Source organism: Euphorbia lathyris, chromosome 8, assembly GCF_963576675.1.
Source record: "Euphorbia lathyris chromosome 8, ddEupLath1.1, whole genome shotgun sequence".
In the NCBI taxonomy this organism is placed as follows: Eukaryota; Viridiplantae; Streptophyta; class Magnoliopsida; order Malpighiales; family Euphorbiaceae; genus Euphorbia; species Euphorbia lathyris.
In genome coordinates, this window is record NC_088917.1 from 31,992,765 (window position 1) to 32,008,837 (window position 16,073).

Consider the following 16,073-nt stretch of genomic DNA (forward strand, 5'->3'; position numbering starts at 1 on the left):
TCCGGCAAAAACAAAACCCCTAAAACTCAAACCTCAAACAAACCCACTCAGGCTGACCAGGCGGGTCCTTCGACGGAAATAGAAAGGAAAATGATCAAAGTACACACAAGGGTCAACAATCTGGAAGTTCTAAAATGCCGATGGTTTTCTCCAAGCTTTGTGTCGTCTGAGAAACCATTCTGTGAATGGATCGAGAAGAACAAGTGGAAAGTTCTCTTTTCTCTTTCAGGAACAACCTATCCCAGGTTAGTACGGGAATTCTACTCGAATCTACATGTTGATGCAGATGACTCTGACTATTTGGAGACCACAGTTAAAGGTCAGAAAATCATCATAACCCCTGCATATTTAGCCACCTTACTAGATTTACCAGACGAAGGAATTCAGTTTAGAACGACGAAGGAGAAAGTGCCAAAGGACATGGCTGAGAAGCTCAAAGGGTTCTGTAAACCTAAGGATCATAAGGGCGAGATACTCAGCACTTGTATGGGTAAAGAACAAAAGATGGTCCACTACATGCTGACCAACTTCATCTTCCCAAAACTCAACTCAGCCTCATCCGCCTCCAACTTCGAGCAGTGCTTTATCTGGCACATGCTGACCTACACTCCGCTTAATCTTCCCGTCTTCCTCATTGGCGCTTTTCAACGAAGTGGTAAGAAACTCCGCTTGGGCTCTCTCATTACAAAAATTATTCAAGACAAGCAAATAGAGACGGTGAATGAAACAAGTACATTAGGGAGTGAAATCACTGCAGTTCTACTGGATGGACTGTTGTACAATCGACTCTTAAAGGGATATGAAGGAGTTGGAGATGCTGAAGAAGATGAAGAAGCTGAACAACCTGAAATTGAGCTCGAAACTGAGCCTGCAAGAGATGTTGAGGCTCATGCTGAGTCACCTAAGACAGCTCAGCCTGAGAGGCGCAAGAAGAGGAAAGCTGTAGAAACCTGCTCAAAAGACATTCATGCTGTCCCAAAGAAAGTACGACTATTATCAAAAGAAAAAGCTAAAGCTGATAAGGCTAAGGAGCAAGCTGAGAAAAGAAAAAGGCAAGAAGAGCCTGAGGATGAGGAAGAAGAAACTTCAGAATCACCTTTAAAGAAAAGGAAAAAGGGTAACTCCTTAAAAATAGTGGAAGCTGTCCCACTAGACTGTACTCAACCTGAAGGTCATGGAACTGACCAAGAAAAGGAAGCTGTAGAAGAAACTGAGCAACATGTTGAGCACCAAGAAGCTAATACTGAGCAGGAAGAATCTCCAAATGTTGAGAAATCTCAGGATGATGCTGAGCAGAGAAAAAGAGAAAGTAATGTTGTTGAGGGTCCTGTTGCGCAACTTGTAGAAGAGGAAACAGTTGCTACTGAGTCTAGTGAAGGTATTCGAACTGACCATTCACCGCCAAAAGCTGAGACGCGGCGAAGACTCAAAAAGAAAGCGCAAAAGCAAATTGATCTCATGAACGACTTTCCCATTGATGAGCTTGAAACTGACCTCTCTACAATCCAGTTCCAGTACTTCTCTAATGAGACCGAGTCACCACCAGAAAATCCAGTGGAAAAACAAGCCTCTGTTACTCAGGATGAGGAACAAGCCAAAAACCTTGCAGATCCAAGTCAAGCTGCTCAAGGTGGCACACTTCCTGTCTCCACCTCACCTCTTCAAGCTGAGCAGATTAACTTGTCTAATCAAACTCCACCTCCAACACAACATGTTGATGACTCAGCTCATCCAATCAATCAAAGTCCAGGTACCAATCAAGGTACTCAATCTGGCAGAGAACCAACTCCTCCACCACCATCAAACTCCGTCCCAGCCTTTGAGTCTAATGCTGCTAAATTTGCATACTTGAATGCTACTGAGTCTGGCAGACGTGTCATTGCTTCTGCTCAGTCCTTACTTCAAGACTTCAACACTACTCAAGCTGACAGTCACCAATCTACTCAAGCTGAGTCCTCCCACCTGTCAGGTATTACTCAGCTTCTGAATGAACTTCGAGGACTAAAAGATCTGGTTAGCGTTATCACTACGGTTCAAACTCAGCAACCGAATCAAGGGCAAATAGCAAAACTGACTGAACTAGTGCTTACAATGGCCACCCATATGAATTTGCTTGAAGGCAAAATTCACCAACTGTCAGAAGTCAATCCAGGGTATGCCACTTCCACTGAGCTTCAAAGCTATTTTGCTAAGCTAACAGCGGAACTGACCACCTCTAGCGCAACTGCCAATCCTGAGTCTGCTACATCTGCTGAGTTGCAAGACTGCCTTACCAATCTGAATGCTGTGCTGACCAAATCAAGTCCACCTGGCAATGCTGAGTTTGCCACCTCTGCCGAACTTCAACAATGCTTCACCAAGCTTCATACTGAGCTGACCAGTACTCGTGACTTAGTATCCTCCTCTTCCCAGTGTACTATTGACCAATTAAGTGAAGCAGTCAGACTACTCAACATCGACAGAGCCCAGATGGATGTTGATCCAATCTCCAACACTGAACTCATGAGCTTTTCACAAGCTATCATGAAGGCAATGCGCATCAACAATGCCCAGCGCATGTTTTATGATTCTGCTCTGCTAAAACTGTTCCATCAAGCTTTTGGTCAGCTCACAAGCTCACTCACCTGCCTGAGCAAATCTCATGAATGCCTCCTCAGCATGATCAGCAGCTCCCTTCGGGTTCCTAGGCATATCCAGGACGATAGTGTACCAGTCATTGATGGCTTGGGTGAAAGTACCAAAAGGCTTCAGCGCTACTCCCATTATCTCTCCTCTGCAGCACGAAATGAAACCTTCCTCTACAAACCCGATGATGGCAAAACGGGGGAGACAAGTCAGGGAGGAACTCAGCGTCAAGGAGGAACTCAGCCTCAGCCTGCAGGTAATGCTTCTGGAAGCAAAGAGAAAGAGAAAGGCAAAGGAATTGCCCAAGCTGATCACTCGGCTCAGAAAAAGAAGAAGTAGAACTAGCTCAGTCAATATCTAGGACTTAGCTTTATATCCTGTCTTTAAATATATGTGTTTTTGAATTTGTGTTTTGAATTTAAAAGGTCAATATATTATAAGTATTAATTTCCTTCCCGACCTGACTAAATTTTGAACAAACAAATCAAGAAGTTAAAAACACTCAGTATGCATTAACACCAAAACAACTTATGCAATAAATGAGAAACAACATACTTCTAATATTTTTGAAAAACTGACTTTAACCCAGACAAGCTCAAATCTAAAACCAAGTAAGTATACACAAATGTCTTAAAACTAATTCAATTAAACATTGGAAGATTTAGAACTAAGTTAAGACAATATGTGCAACCCTTACGGGGGAGTCATTCCAAAAATATCAATCATGGGGTAACTTATAACTGAGTTCCATAATTATGTATTTTGCCAACATCAAAATGGGGGAGTTTGTTGAAACACCTTTCCACAAGATTTTGATTTGACAAAATCATCCATGATTAAGAGGCAATTAAATTTAAATGCTTTGATTTAATTGTACTCATGAGTTTGTTCAATATTGAGTGCAAAAATATATACAAAGTAAAAGACAGGACAAAAGTCAGCATAAGCAAAGCTGAGTGGAAAGCAACTCAGCTTGACAGAATGGAAGCTGAGTGGAGTAAAACTCAAAAGCAAAACGAAGCTGACTAAAGTTGAAGATTTCTTCAGAAGCGGTTACACAGAACGGAGCTGACCAAGTATGCACCCAGCTTAGAAGTCGAACATCCGAAGATTACGAAGAAAGCTGAATATCAGTCAGGACAGCATGAAGGATCCGTTCACTAAAGGACAAAGTCTGCCAATCTTCTGCACCAATAATTGGAACCTCGAAGACACCTAAAAGACTAATTCCAAGAGTCATGGGACGCTGGATTATTGGTAAAAGACAACTGGCACAAAAAGACAAGACAGACGCAAGAAGACAAACCTGACGCCTGAAGAAAACAGTGAAAGGGAATGGCGGAGCAGTCTGAAGACTAACCAGGAATTGTTCCCCAAAAGAGCCGTTTTGGTGTTAACGGTAACAACAATTCAAAGGATCCAAATCTGCAATTTCCTTCTATAAAAGGACAATGAAGAACCTTGGATCATTACTCAAGCATCAAAAGAAAAATACAAAGAGAGAAAATTCTGAAAGCACTCAAATACAAAAAGATCTTACACCCACTTTTCTATTCTCTGTGTAAATGCTAGATTGATTATTGTATAATCATCTAAAGTGTTCTTTAGCATAAAAAGAACAAGTCTGTGATCAATAGGAATATTGAGAGTGTTAAGCTGAGTGCTTGGTTGTAAGCATTCAGTGGTATAGAAATCTAGGTGCTGGGTTGTAGCACTTAGTAGGAGTTGAGTAGACGAATAGAGGAAGGTACTCTTGCATATTCAACTGCCTTGTAATTGGTTTGTGCTCTACCGTTAAAGAGCTCAGTATTGGATTCAAAAAGCCCGGAGGACTCTGGGGACTGGACGTAGGCAGAGAGGCCGAACCAGGATAAGTGATACTGAGTAATCTCTGAACTCTCTTTTATATTGTATGTGTTCTTTGCTATATTTACTCAGCATATAAATTGCCTAAGCTGACCTTGAGTAAATAAGTGGTGCTGAGTTAAGAAGCTGACCTCCAAGAGTGTCAATTCTCAACTCACAAGAAAACAACTTTAGTCAACATCTGACTAAAGCTGTCTTCAAACATATCTCACCAAGCTGACCAAAAAGCTGAGTTAATAAACTCTCAAAATAACTTCCAGTCAGCTTAATTAAAACGCGAAAAAGTTATATTAGTTCCTAACCCCCCCCTTGGAACTAATTACCAGGGACCAACAGAGGTAACCGAGAGAATTCACTATTTTATCTGGACCATCTCTCACGATGCGACCCGGTCGAACGAAAGATGGGTCAAGAGACACCTGAGCGACACGAACGAATGTAAGGTCTGTAAAAAATCGGAATCAAACCTACACATTCTGAGGGATTGTTATGAGGCGAGCCTTATTTGGAAGCACTTCATTCCACGCACCATGCAACAACAGTTTTTCGCGGGGACCTTGAGGGAGTGGGTTCAAATGAACATCCAGAGCCGACAGAAATGGCAGGACCTGCAATGGAGATCGATATTTGCAATTGGTTGTTGGTGGATCGGGAGGTGGAGAAATGAGAAGATCTTTGATGATTCAAAACCAGAAGTGGCGGACAAACCTGCGTTTATCAGCTATCAGGCCAGAGAGATGGATCGTGGAATGCGAAAGTCGAATGGGATGGTCAACGACGGCGTCCAGAATTGCCATAATTGTCAGAACCGTACTTTGCTGTGGAAAACTCCGAGGGAGAATTGGGTTAAGGTTAATAGTGACGGGGCCAGCAAAGGGAACCCCGGGGCGGCGTCGTGTGCAAGGTTGTAAAAGACACTAGGCGCGCGGACATGACCCTTATTGATTAATCGGGGATTAATCGGATTTGTATTTTTTGTATTTATTTATTTTTTATTAAATAAAATATTATATATATACAATTAATATATGAATATATTATGTAAAAATAACAATATAAAATATTTAGGATAGAAAAATATACATATTTTAATATTATTTACATTAATATCCTTAAAAAATAACAAATATATCAATAAAAGAACATTTATAACAAAATGTATTAAAGTAAAATAAAATTAATATTCTTAAAAATACATTTGATGGTTTAACAATTTTTTTAGTTTTTTTTTTTGTTATTTAATATATATTTTTTCAAAATTAAAAAAATTGATATAAAATTTAAGGGCCAATTTTTTCAAAAAGATCGCCTGGGAGCCGCCTAGACCCGCCTAGGACCACTTAGAAGGTTAAAAATCGGACAACCAATTTATACCGCCCGATTAGTGGAAATCGGGACGGTGTTCTAAAAATTACCGCCTTGGCCAATTTTTAGGACACTGTGTGGAGGCCTGATTCGAGATGCAAACGACAATTGGTTAGGAGATTTTGTTTGCAATTTGGGGATTAGCACAACCACTCTGGCTGAGCTTTGGGGATTATATTATGGGATTAGCCTGGCCTGGAAATTGGGATTCCGAAGAGTGGTTTTTGAAGTGGATGCACTCGTGGTGGTAAACTGTGTGAGGTCCTCTAGGTCGGGAAATCATCGCACTATTGGCTTATTGAGGCTTGTCAGAACATGTTAAAATAGAGATGGGATGCTCGCGTTGCTCACATCCACAGGAAGGGCAACAAAGCAGCGGATTTGTTGGCGAATTTCGCAGGAACTTCTCCTTTAAGTCATCACGAGTGTGATAGGCCGCCTGCAGGCCTCCTAGATATCCTCCATGCTGATATGGGAAGCACAATTCTTTGATTTTTTTCTTCTTTTGTCTTAGTTCTTTTTGGAGACTTTTTCTAGCTTCCTTTTGTTTTTGATGCTTCCTCACTTACCAAAAAAAAAAAAGAAGTTGGGATTGTATTTTCCTATTTTTTTCTATTTTTATAAATAATTATGTTAAGTTTTGAATATTCTATTTTTTTTTTTATTTTTTATGAGAAAATTTACAATCCGAAAGTATTGTAAAATAAATGTTAAATTGTTTTGGTTCACACCTATTATTTATATCTTATAGCAAATGAGTTTCTTGCAACTTAGTTAGTGTTAGATATTGAATTTTTAGGATATATGAAATCTATATATAATATAAAACAGTAACGATGGAGCTGATGTGTCACTTCCTCCTTTTTTTACTGATAAAATATAAAATATAAAATATTAATATTAATTATATTATTATATTTATCTATAAAAATATTATTTTATCCGTACTATATCTAAGAGTTCTATAGAACTTAACTTAATCCCTAAAATCTCTGTAATTCTCTGCATGTCTATATCTAAAAGTTCTACAAAATTTAAATTAATCCCTAAAATCTCTCTAATTCTCTGCATATCTATATATAATATAAAACAGTAACGATGGAGGTGAGGTGTCACTTCCTCATTTTTTACTGATAAAATATATAATATAATATTTAATATATTAATTTTAATTATATTATTATATTTATCTATAAAAAGATTATTTTATCCTTACTATATCTAAGAGTTCTACATAATTTAAATTAATCCCTAAAATCTCTTCAATTCTCTGCATATCTATATCTAAAAGTTCTACAAAATATATGTTAATCTCTAAAATCTCTCTAATTCTCTGCATATATAATATAAAACAGTAACGATGGAGCTGAGGTGTCACTTCCTCCTTTTTTACTGATAAAATATAAAATATAAAATATAAAATATAAAATATTAATTTTAATTATATTATTATATTTATCTATAAAAAGATTATTTTATCCGTACTATATCTAAGAGTTCTACAGAACTTAAATTAATCTCTAAAATCTCTCTAATTCTCTGCATATCTATATCTAAAAGTTCTACAAAATTTAAATTAATCCCTAAAATCTCTCTAATTCTCTGCATATCTATATATAATATCTATATATAATATAAAACAGTAACGATGGAGCTGAGGTGTCACTTCCTCATTTTTTACTGATAAAATATATAATATAATATATAATATATTAATTTTAATTATATATAGATTATATTTATCTATAAAAAGATTATTTTATCCTTACTATATCTAAGAGTTCTACAGAACTTAAATTAATCCATAAATTCTCTCCAATTCTCTGCATATCTATATCTAAAAGTTCTACAAAATATAGGTTAATCCCTAAAATCTCTCTAATTCTCTGCATATCTATATATAGATATAAAACAGTAACGATGGAGCTGAGGTGTCACTTCCTCCTTTTTTACTGATAAAATATAAAATATAATATATTAATTTTAATTATATTATTATATTTATCTATAAAAAGATTATTTTATCCGTACTATATCTAAGAGTTCTACATAACTTAAATTAATCCCTAAAATCTCTCTAATTCTCTGCATATCTATATCTAAAAGTTCTATAAAATTTAAATTAATCCTTAAAATCTCTCTAATTCTCTGCATATCTATATATAATATAAAACAGTAACGATTGAGCTGAGGTGTCACTTCCTCCTTTTTTACTGATAAAAAAATATAATATAATATATTTTTTTTTGGTAAGAAATATAATATAATATATTAATTTTAATTATATTATTATATTTATCTATAAAAAGATTATTTAAAGCAAATGTGAAAATAAAATAATAATATTTAATTTATATAGCACCTTTATATAATTAATTGCATGTTAAGATGAATCCGTGCATCGCACGGGTTAAAAACTAGTATAGATTTATATACTTAATAATGGATTAAGGTAAGCGTATTATATAATAAAATTTTCATTAGTTCCGTTGATCGCATTTCTTTTTATTTTGAATATTATCAAAATTATGTCTAAATATATGTGTTGCAAAAAGTATGAATTGAAATTGATTTCAATTTTTAAACGTTTGTAGCATTTTTGTGGGTTTAATTTCTCCAAAAAAAAAATTCACTATTAATATTTTAATGGTGATATAGTAGAAAATAAAATAGTGACACGTGAAGTAAGGAGAGCCTTTATATCTAATAGGCTATGTGGAACATCATGAGCTTTTGAATTCAATGAACTTCCAGGAACTATTATTCACTAGGAAAACCCTCCTGACTAACTGGTGGAAGACGTCTAATAGATGTCCTCTAGTAAAAGACTCCCAATGAAGACTACTCCCAATTGGATAAGGATTCCTAATAAAGGAGGGATTCCTAGAAGAAGAAGAAGGATTCGACAGAAAAACTATAAATAGACAGACATGACAAACCTAAGAGGTGCGTTAAACATTAGAGTGGGTTCGCTGAACTCTTACCCATTTTTGTCTGTCTGTGCTGTCTTACAGGCATCTCAAGCAAGGACTCGAAGGGAACTACAGAAACAGGGTTAACATTGGTACGATGAGTGTGGAATCAAACAAAAACGTAAAACTTTCAGAGAAGCAATGATTTCAGAAGGAAATTACACCCGGAAAAGGACCATCCTATCTAAAATCCATGGAAACGATAGAGATGAATTTAACCTAAATTCTAGACACCAAGAGCAACTAGAACTGCAATACCGGAAGGAGATGGATGACATTAGGCAACATCATTGATTGATTGATTAAGCTAATTTAGTATTTTAACCATTTGAACCATGTGTTTAATGGTTCTATAAACCTATAATTAAATGTTATTTTTTTGGTATATATGTTTCATTTTCCCAAGTATTCATAAATTTATTTTACACATTTTCATTAATACTTTGTTTAAAAGAAGTGAAAGTTCTTAAAAAAAATGAAAGTTATATATTAAAAATATTTTAGTAATTCTACAATTAAACAAGCCAAGTTGAATTGAATCAATATAAGATCATATACCAATTTGGTCAATTTTCACAATTTATTTTAAGTTCTTAATGTGATTCACTCGATACTTGTTTATTTTATAAATATAATAACTGAGATAACAAACAATCTATATTATTATATATAATAGTGAAATCAGGGAGAAATAAGGATTAATGTTTTAAAGATCTTTTCTTATGAGTTGTCAACGTAATAAAAAATCAAAATTAAAAATATTTAATTAATTAATAATAACAGAATAAAAAATAAAAAGTTATTTAAATATATTTATAATTTATAATAATAAAAAAAAATTCAATTACTATCCTATTAATTAAAGTACTAACAAAAAAAGTAAAAGTTACATAAAAATGAAAAAGCACAAAGTGAAAGAAATCCAAAAGTCACAAATAAACCTATATATTCATTGGCCACCTAAAACCAAAGTCATTACCAACTTTTAGTTTTGATCATGTATTAGTTTTGTTGTTACTCTTATAATATAGTTTTATAATCTTGTTCTTACTTTAAATAATATAGTTTTATAATGGGAAAATTATAAAAATGGATCAAATAGAAGGCTCATTTACATATTTAACCCATTTACTCAACCTACTACATATCTAGACTGATTTTGTGTGACTTTCCCATAATACCCCTAACCTTCTCACTTCCCCTTACGCGAACGTTCTCTACCCTCTTCTCTTTGGGTGCGCGAACGGCTGTTGGCTCCTCCATTAATGATTTGAAGACTTTTGATATTCCTATCTTCCTTTAAATTGCACGAAATCTGCACCATTTCTCCAAATCACAATGAATTTCTTTTTTTTCTCTCTTCATCTCTTGATTCTGCAACTTCCTAATCCTAGAAAATGAAGCCATGATTCTTCATTTTCATGTTCCTGCTCGTTACTTGGTTTCTTTCTTCTTGTTACCATCAAAGAAATGGTTATTCTACGTTATTTCCATCGTTTTTCCTAGTTTATTATATTGTTATTGTTGCTTTTAAGGGTGAAAGGCGCGAAAAATGTAAGTATCTGCTGTTTTTTCTGCATTGTTTCATGAATACACTTCGCGTAGTCGATGATTTCGTGAAGATCTACGAAGAGAAAGAGCCTGAAACGTGACGATCTACTTCGTGAATCGATTAGTTCGCGAAGTCTGCGAGTAGAAAAGTTCATGATTTCCCTCGCAGACTTCGCGAAAGCATCGATATGCGACGTAGATCGTCACGTTTCAGACCTCGCATACCTCGCGAAAACATCGATTAGTGAAGTAAAATCATCTATTTCCCTGCACATTTACATTCGTATGCTTCGCTAATCCTTATTTCGCAAAGCCAAAATCGTCTTTTTCCTGCCTAACACGATTAATTTTTCCTGAAGGTGGTTGATTACATAACATCCCTTTCTAGAAGGCGGCGTATTGGGATGTAGGGGAGATGACTTTCCTTCCTGTATAGGGAGAAATTTCCCTCAAGATTGGCACATTCACTTTAAAATGATTGGTTAGGAGAGATTGTGCCAATCTTGGTGTGCACCATGGGACATGTCCATCCCAAAAGGTCTGGATTTCCATTTCTCATCCCAAAAGGTCTGGACTTCCTGTAGAGAGAGAAATTTTCGTCCAGATTAGTCAGGTTCACATTGAAGTGATTTGTTAGGAGTTTATTGTGGCAATCTTGTTGTAAATTTTGATAATGTTATGATTTTAATGTTAGAATCCGTTGTTGTTTGGCATTTTTTGTTATATACCACTTCGCGAATTAGCTTTAAAACACATCCAGGCTTCGCATATGCTAATTAAATTCATCAAGTAAACCAAACATTAGCTTCACAGGCTCCGCATATGCTAATTAAATTCATCAAGTAAACCCAAACATTAGCTTCGTAGGCTTCACATAATATCGAATCTGCGAAGTCAGACGGGAGGGAGACAGACACACGTAAATATTGAGGGTATCATGAGAAAGTCACACAAAAACAGTCTAGATATGTAGTAGGTTGAGTAAATGGGTTAAATATGTAAATTGACCTCCCATTTGACCTTGTTTTGTAATTTTCCCTTATATAATTTGTTTTTATTTCATTAAGAGATTCAAATCTATTTAGAAGCAGTTCCCATTAATAAATTATTTATGGGCATTTTCTTCAAGCATTTGGAGATTTCAAACTTTGATATCTCCAACTAAAGAAGTTCGATAGAAATAGAAGATGCATAGATAACTAAAATCGGAAAACGCAAAGGTGTAAGAAATTATAAGAAATCTTTATGTTTCTAAAAGTAATTATTCATTTTTTTTCCATATATAATAGGTACTTTGTTCTCAATTGTGTTGTTGTTTTGTTTTTATAAAACAATAGTTGTGTCGTTCCCCAGATTCCATACATTTCGCTAGCTTATCTATGTCTTCTTTTTTATTTGTCTTATTTTTTTTCAAAATGATTTTGTACATTTGTATTCTTTTTTAGTATATGTTGCTAGGTGTAATCGTTTCGATTGTCAACTCTAACTAAAATTTAGATTTTCAGCTTTATATGAACTCAACCGTTAGGTTTAATGACATTTAGATTAAGTTTTCAAATTCAGAAATTTGGTGAAAAGCACTGATTTTTTTTTAATTTGGGTTTATCTAACTGATATGGATTGTATTTTTTTATTATTATTATGCATTTTGGTACGAATAGATATAAAGTTTCACGCAATAGTGGTTCATTGAAGTTGAAGACATATTGAAGAAAATAATCAAAGAAATATTAAAACATTATACTTACAATGAAGTATATTTCAATTATAAATTATGTTATATCAGTATTAGTATTCTAAGTTTCTTTCTCATTTTTTAATTATAGATTTACATTATTATTATTATCTAACAACTAAACTAAATAGACCCTATAATCATCTGAACCAAATAGGCTCTATAATATTGTTTTAGCGAAATATCGAAACTTAAAACTTATATAGTGATCAAGTATAAGAGGTTTGTTTGGAGTTGAATTCTGAGTTTTTGTCACACCCGACCCTAAATGACCTCAATCGGCATCAGGCGTGAAATAGAAAGATCATAATCAATACTTAGGAGTCTCCAATTTATCTCAATATCATAATATCATATTATATTACAATTGAAATAAGCAGCCAACTTCCAAACCTCATCTAATCGGTCGGTAACCTTCTCTATATCATGTACTTTATCACCTAAAAATATTAAAACATTTAAAAACGTGAGACAAAAATCTCAGTAAGAAACTATCAGCTACAAAAACCAAGTTTACTTAACATAGCTACATATACACATTTAGAAAGTGATTTAATCAAAACCTTATAAAATATACTCAAAACTGAAGTTCATAATATAGTCAAAGTAGTAAACCAAAACCATAAAAATATATAATCTTGTATCCATTTTTGAGTTCAAAACCTTATAAAATATCGTAATCAAATAAGTGTTTTATCAAACCACTCGTATTTAATCAAACGTAAAACCTTATATCAAAATCAATCATAACCGAAAACATAATCCAAATGAACTTAAAATATTGTATCCATCCTTGAGTTTCTCCCCATAAGTATCAATCCAATAACCACATATATAGTCGAGACGTCTCTTAACATTGCCTATCCCATATGGCATTACCCAACACTTCGCTGCCATACCCAATAGGTCTTCACACTGTGTACACAGGCCATGTCCCTCACTGAACATGGTCTTCAAATATAAAAGCACCGATCCGGATAACACTCGATGGATATAAAATCATAAAATCATAAAATCATAATAACGTGCTCAAATTTCCTTTCACAATCAATTTCCAAACTATTTAATAACCATAAATCATTTGGCTACAATTAGCCCTTTTGTATCATAAAAATCATATTTGGACTTCAATCCAAAATAATAACAATAATAACCGCAACCGATTTCTCAATCCAAAAACAATTCGTAATAAATCATCAAATTCATTTTGTTCAATATAGATATATATTGAAACCAAAAACATATATGTATATATGTAAATCAACCAAATTAAACCTTAAATCAACATAATCAAGTAAAATCTGAAATTCACATAGACGCATAATCAATAGCTTCATTTGAACCGTAATTTCACAAGAAAAAGCAAAATCATGAAAAACCCTAATTTTACAAAATTCCTGCATAACCCTAAAATATCAATTTCTGCAAATTCTTTGATTATATATATATATATATATCCATATACATAAAACTCAAAATATAGTTGATAGTTACTTACCTTGGTCACTAATTGAAGAAAACAGACCCGCTCAATTCTCCTCTAAATTCTGTCTAAGACATTTCCTTCCAAACACTGCCGAAACTCAAAAGCTCTTCGGGTAGGACTTAGATCTATCCATAAAGATGCTATGGTTCCAATTTCGAGTGATTCCAACAGTCAAATCTCTATAAATCAAAGAAACGGTGTAGAAACGGTCGAAGAACGACGAAGAAAACGAAAAATAAAAGAACAGAGAAAAGAAAAAGAAAAAACAAGAAAAGGTGATCCTGATCTCCACCTCTTTGACTATATATAATCCAAATCTGATAAATATCCAGTTTGGTCCTCCATCTTTATATAATCTTTTAAAAATTACTCTAAACTTTTAATTTACACATAAAACCATCGAATTAACTTCAAATTTTTCCTATAACACCAAATAAAAATCACATACACCCAATAATTATAATATATAGTACTATCAAGGTATAAATTCTAGAAATTTAGACCCGAACGTGACAATTCTCTCCACCTTAAAAAAAATTTCGTCCTCGAAATTCACATCCTCTAATCTAAATTTTATTCCTCAAATAATCTCCAAGATCACAAAATTATTTCACATTATCAAGATTCCTCATAATCATCATAAGACCACAAATTCTAATGTTTCCTTCCATTAACTTCGTCATTTATCAATATCGACATCTTAATATACTCTTAGTAACTCTAAACTTCAACATAGTCAATTCCATCACCAATAAAGCCACAATAAAACTTCAAACATCATATATTCAATTTTATATCATATGATATACTGTATATTCATATCTTCATATCATTAAACAAAATCTCACTTTAATCACAATTGATTTCATCAATTGCATATATATCAAATATATTCCACATATCTCCAAGTTCTATAGACTTCAAAAATATCACTTTTGAACCGCTAATATGTTTGATATTATATTTTTCTTAAACTTTAAATAATTCGAATCAATAATTTGCATCAGCATATAATCTTACTTCATCATAATAATAATACTTATATCTATAATTTTTCACTCCAATCATGATGAATATGAACTCCAAGTCATCATTATCAATCAAATATAAACCGTATAGCGATAACATATTTCCTCTATGAATATCACCTTGACTTATTTATTTTCGTAAAACCTCTATAATCAAATCCTTACAATAAGAAAAATCAATATAGATCATTCTTATACCCATCATCCTACATCCCATTAATAACTCCAAATAAATTTAAGTTTCTCATCAAATTATATGAATAACAAATACGATTTACTTAAATCGCAATATGAAAGTTTTTGCAATCTCCAAGCAATATCCTCAAACACAATAGCTCTTAATTTCCTACCTCAAACTGTGCTTAAAATCTGTAAAATTTGTCCTCAACATTCATATCTAATTATTTCCTCAAACACTATTTAAGCTTACCAAATTTTCATATTTAATCATCAAATCATGAACTCCAAATATATTCTTCCACTTTACTTCTCATTGATCACTAACATCGGTATCTCTCTAAACATCATGTATATAACTCTCAATAATTCTAAACCTCAACCCAATGAAGTTCACCAATAAAACAGTAATTTAAATTTCATATCTCATTTATTCAACTTAAGATTCTATAATACACTAAATTCATGTTATAATCTCTCAATCATTAATCAACTTCCAAAACCATTAAATGAGACCTCCATATTTTATCTTTCTCAATCCCATATCTATTATCTTCAATTTATCACTTTATCATTTCTTCAATCTCCTATAGTCCTAAGAAGACCAACTTATCATGTAAACCAGTAGAAATGTCTCTCAGACAAGGAGAAAAATCAAAGCAAAAACCAAATTCTGGTTTAACGCTAAAATGACCAACATATGCCGTTTTCAGCATAACTTTTTCATACGGAGTCCGATTAAGGCGATTCAAAAACCCTTGGAAACGTAAGATAATAATAAAGAACTTTCATTTAGGACTCTATGACATATTCAGCCTCTATCTGGTAGAAAAATGCATCATAAGATTCAGATACGAATCTGATTCTCCCGCAACACCTATATAGACAATTCTCTATTATCTCTAGCTCAAAGTTATAATTTACTCATATCTCATATATATATGGTTGTAAGCTAACTATTAAACTCTCACATATCAACTCCAAGTCATACTTAAGATCATATATGTAACCCATGTCGCCAAATATCAAATAATTTACTAATTACACCCAATATTTTACTAACCATCAAATCCTCGAAAAATTTCAAATTATTTCACTAGTACAGAAATGCTCACTTGTGTCGCACCTATTGTGTCGCGCTTGAAGAGAAAGCGACACAACAGATTAACTAGTGTCGCGCGTTCTGTAAACGCGACACAACTAAGTATTCCGTGTCATGCTTGAAGAGCGTGCGTCACAAACGAGTTACTTCTTGTATCGCATGTCTT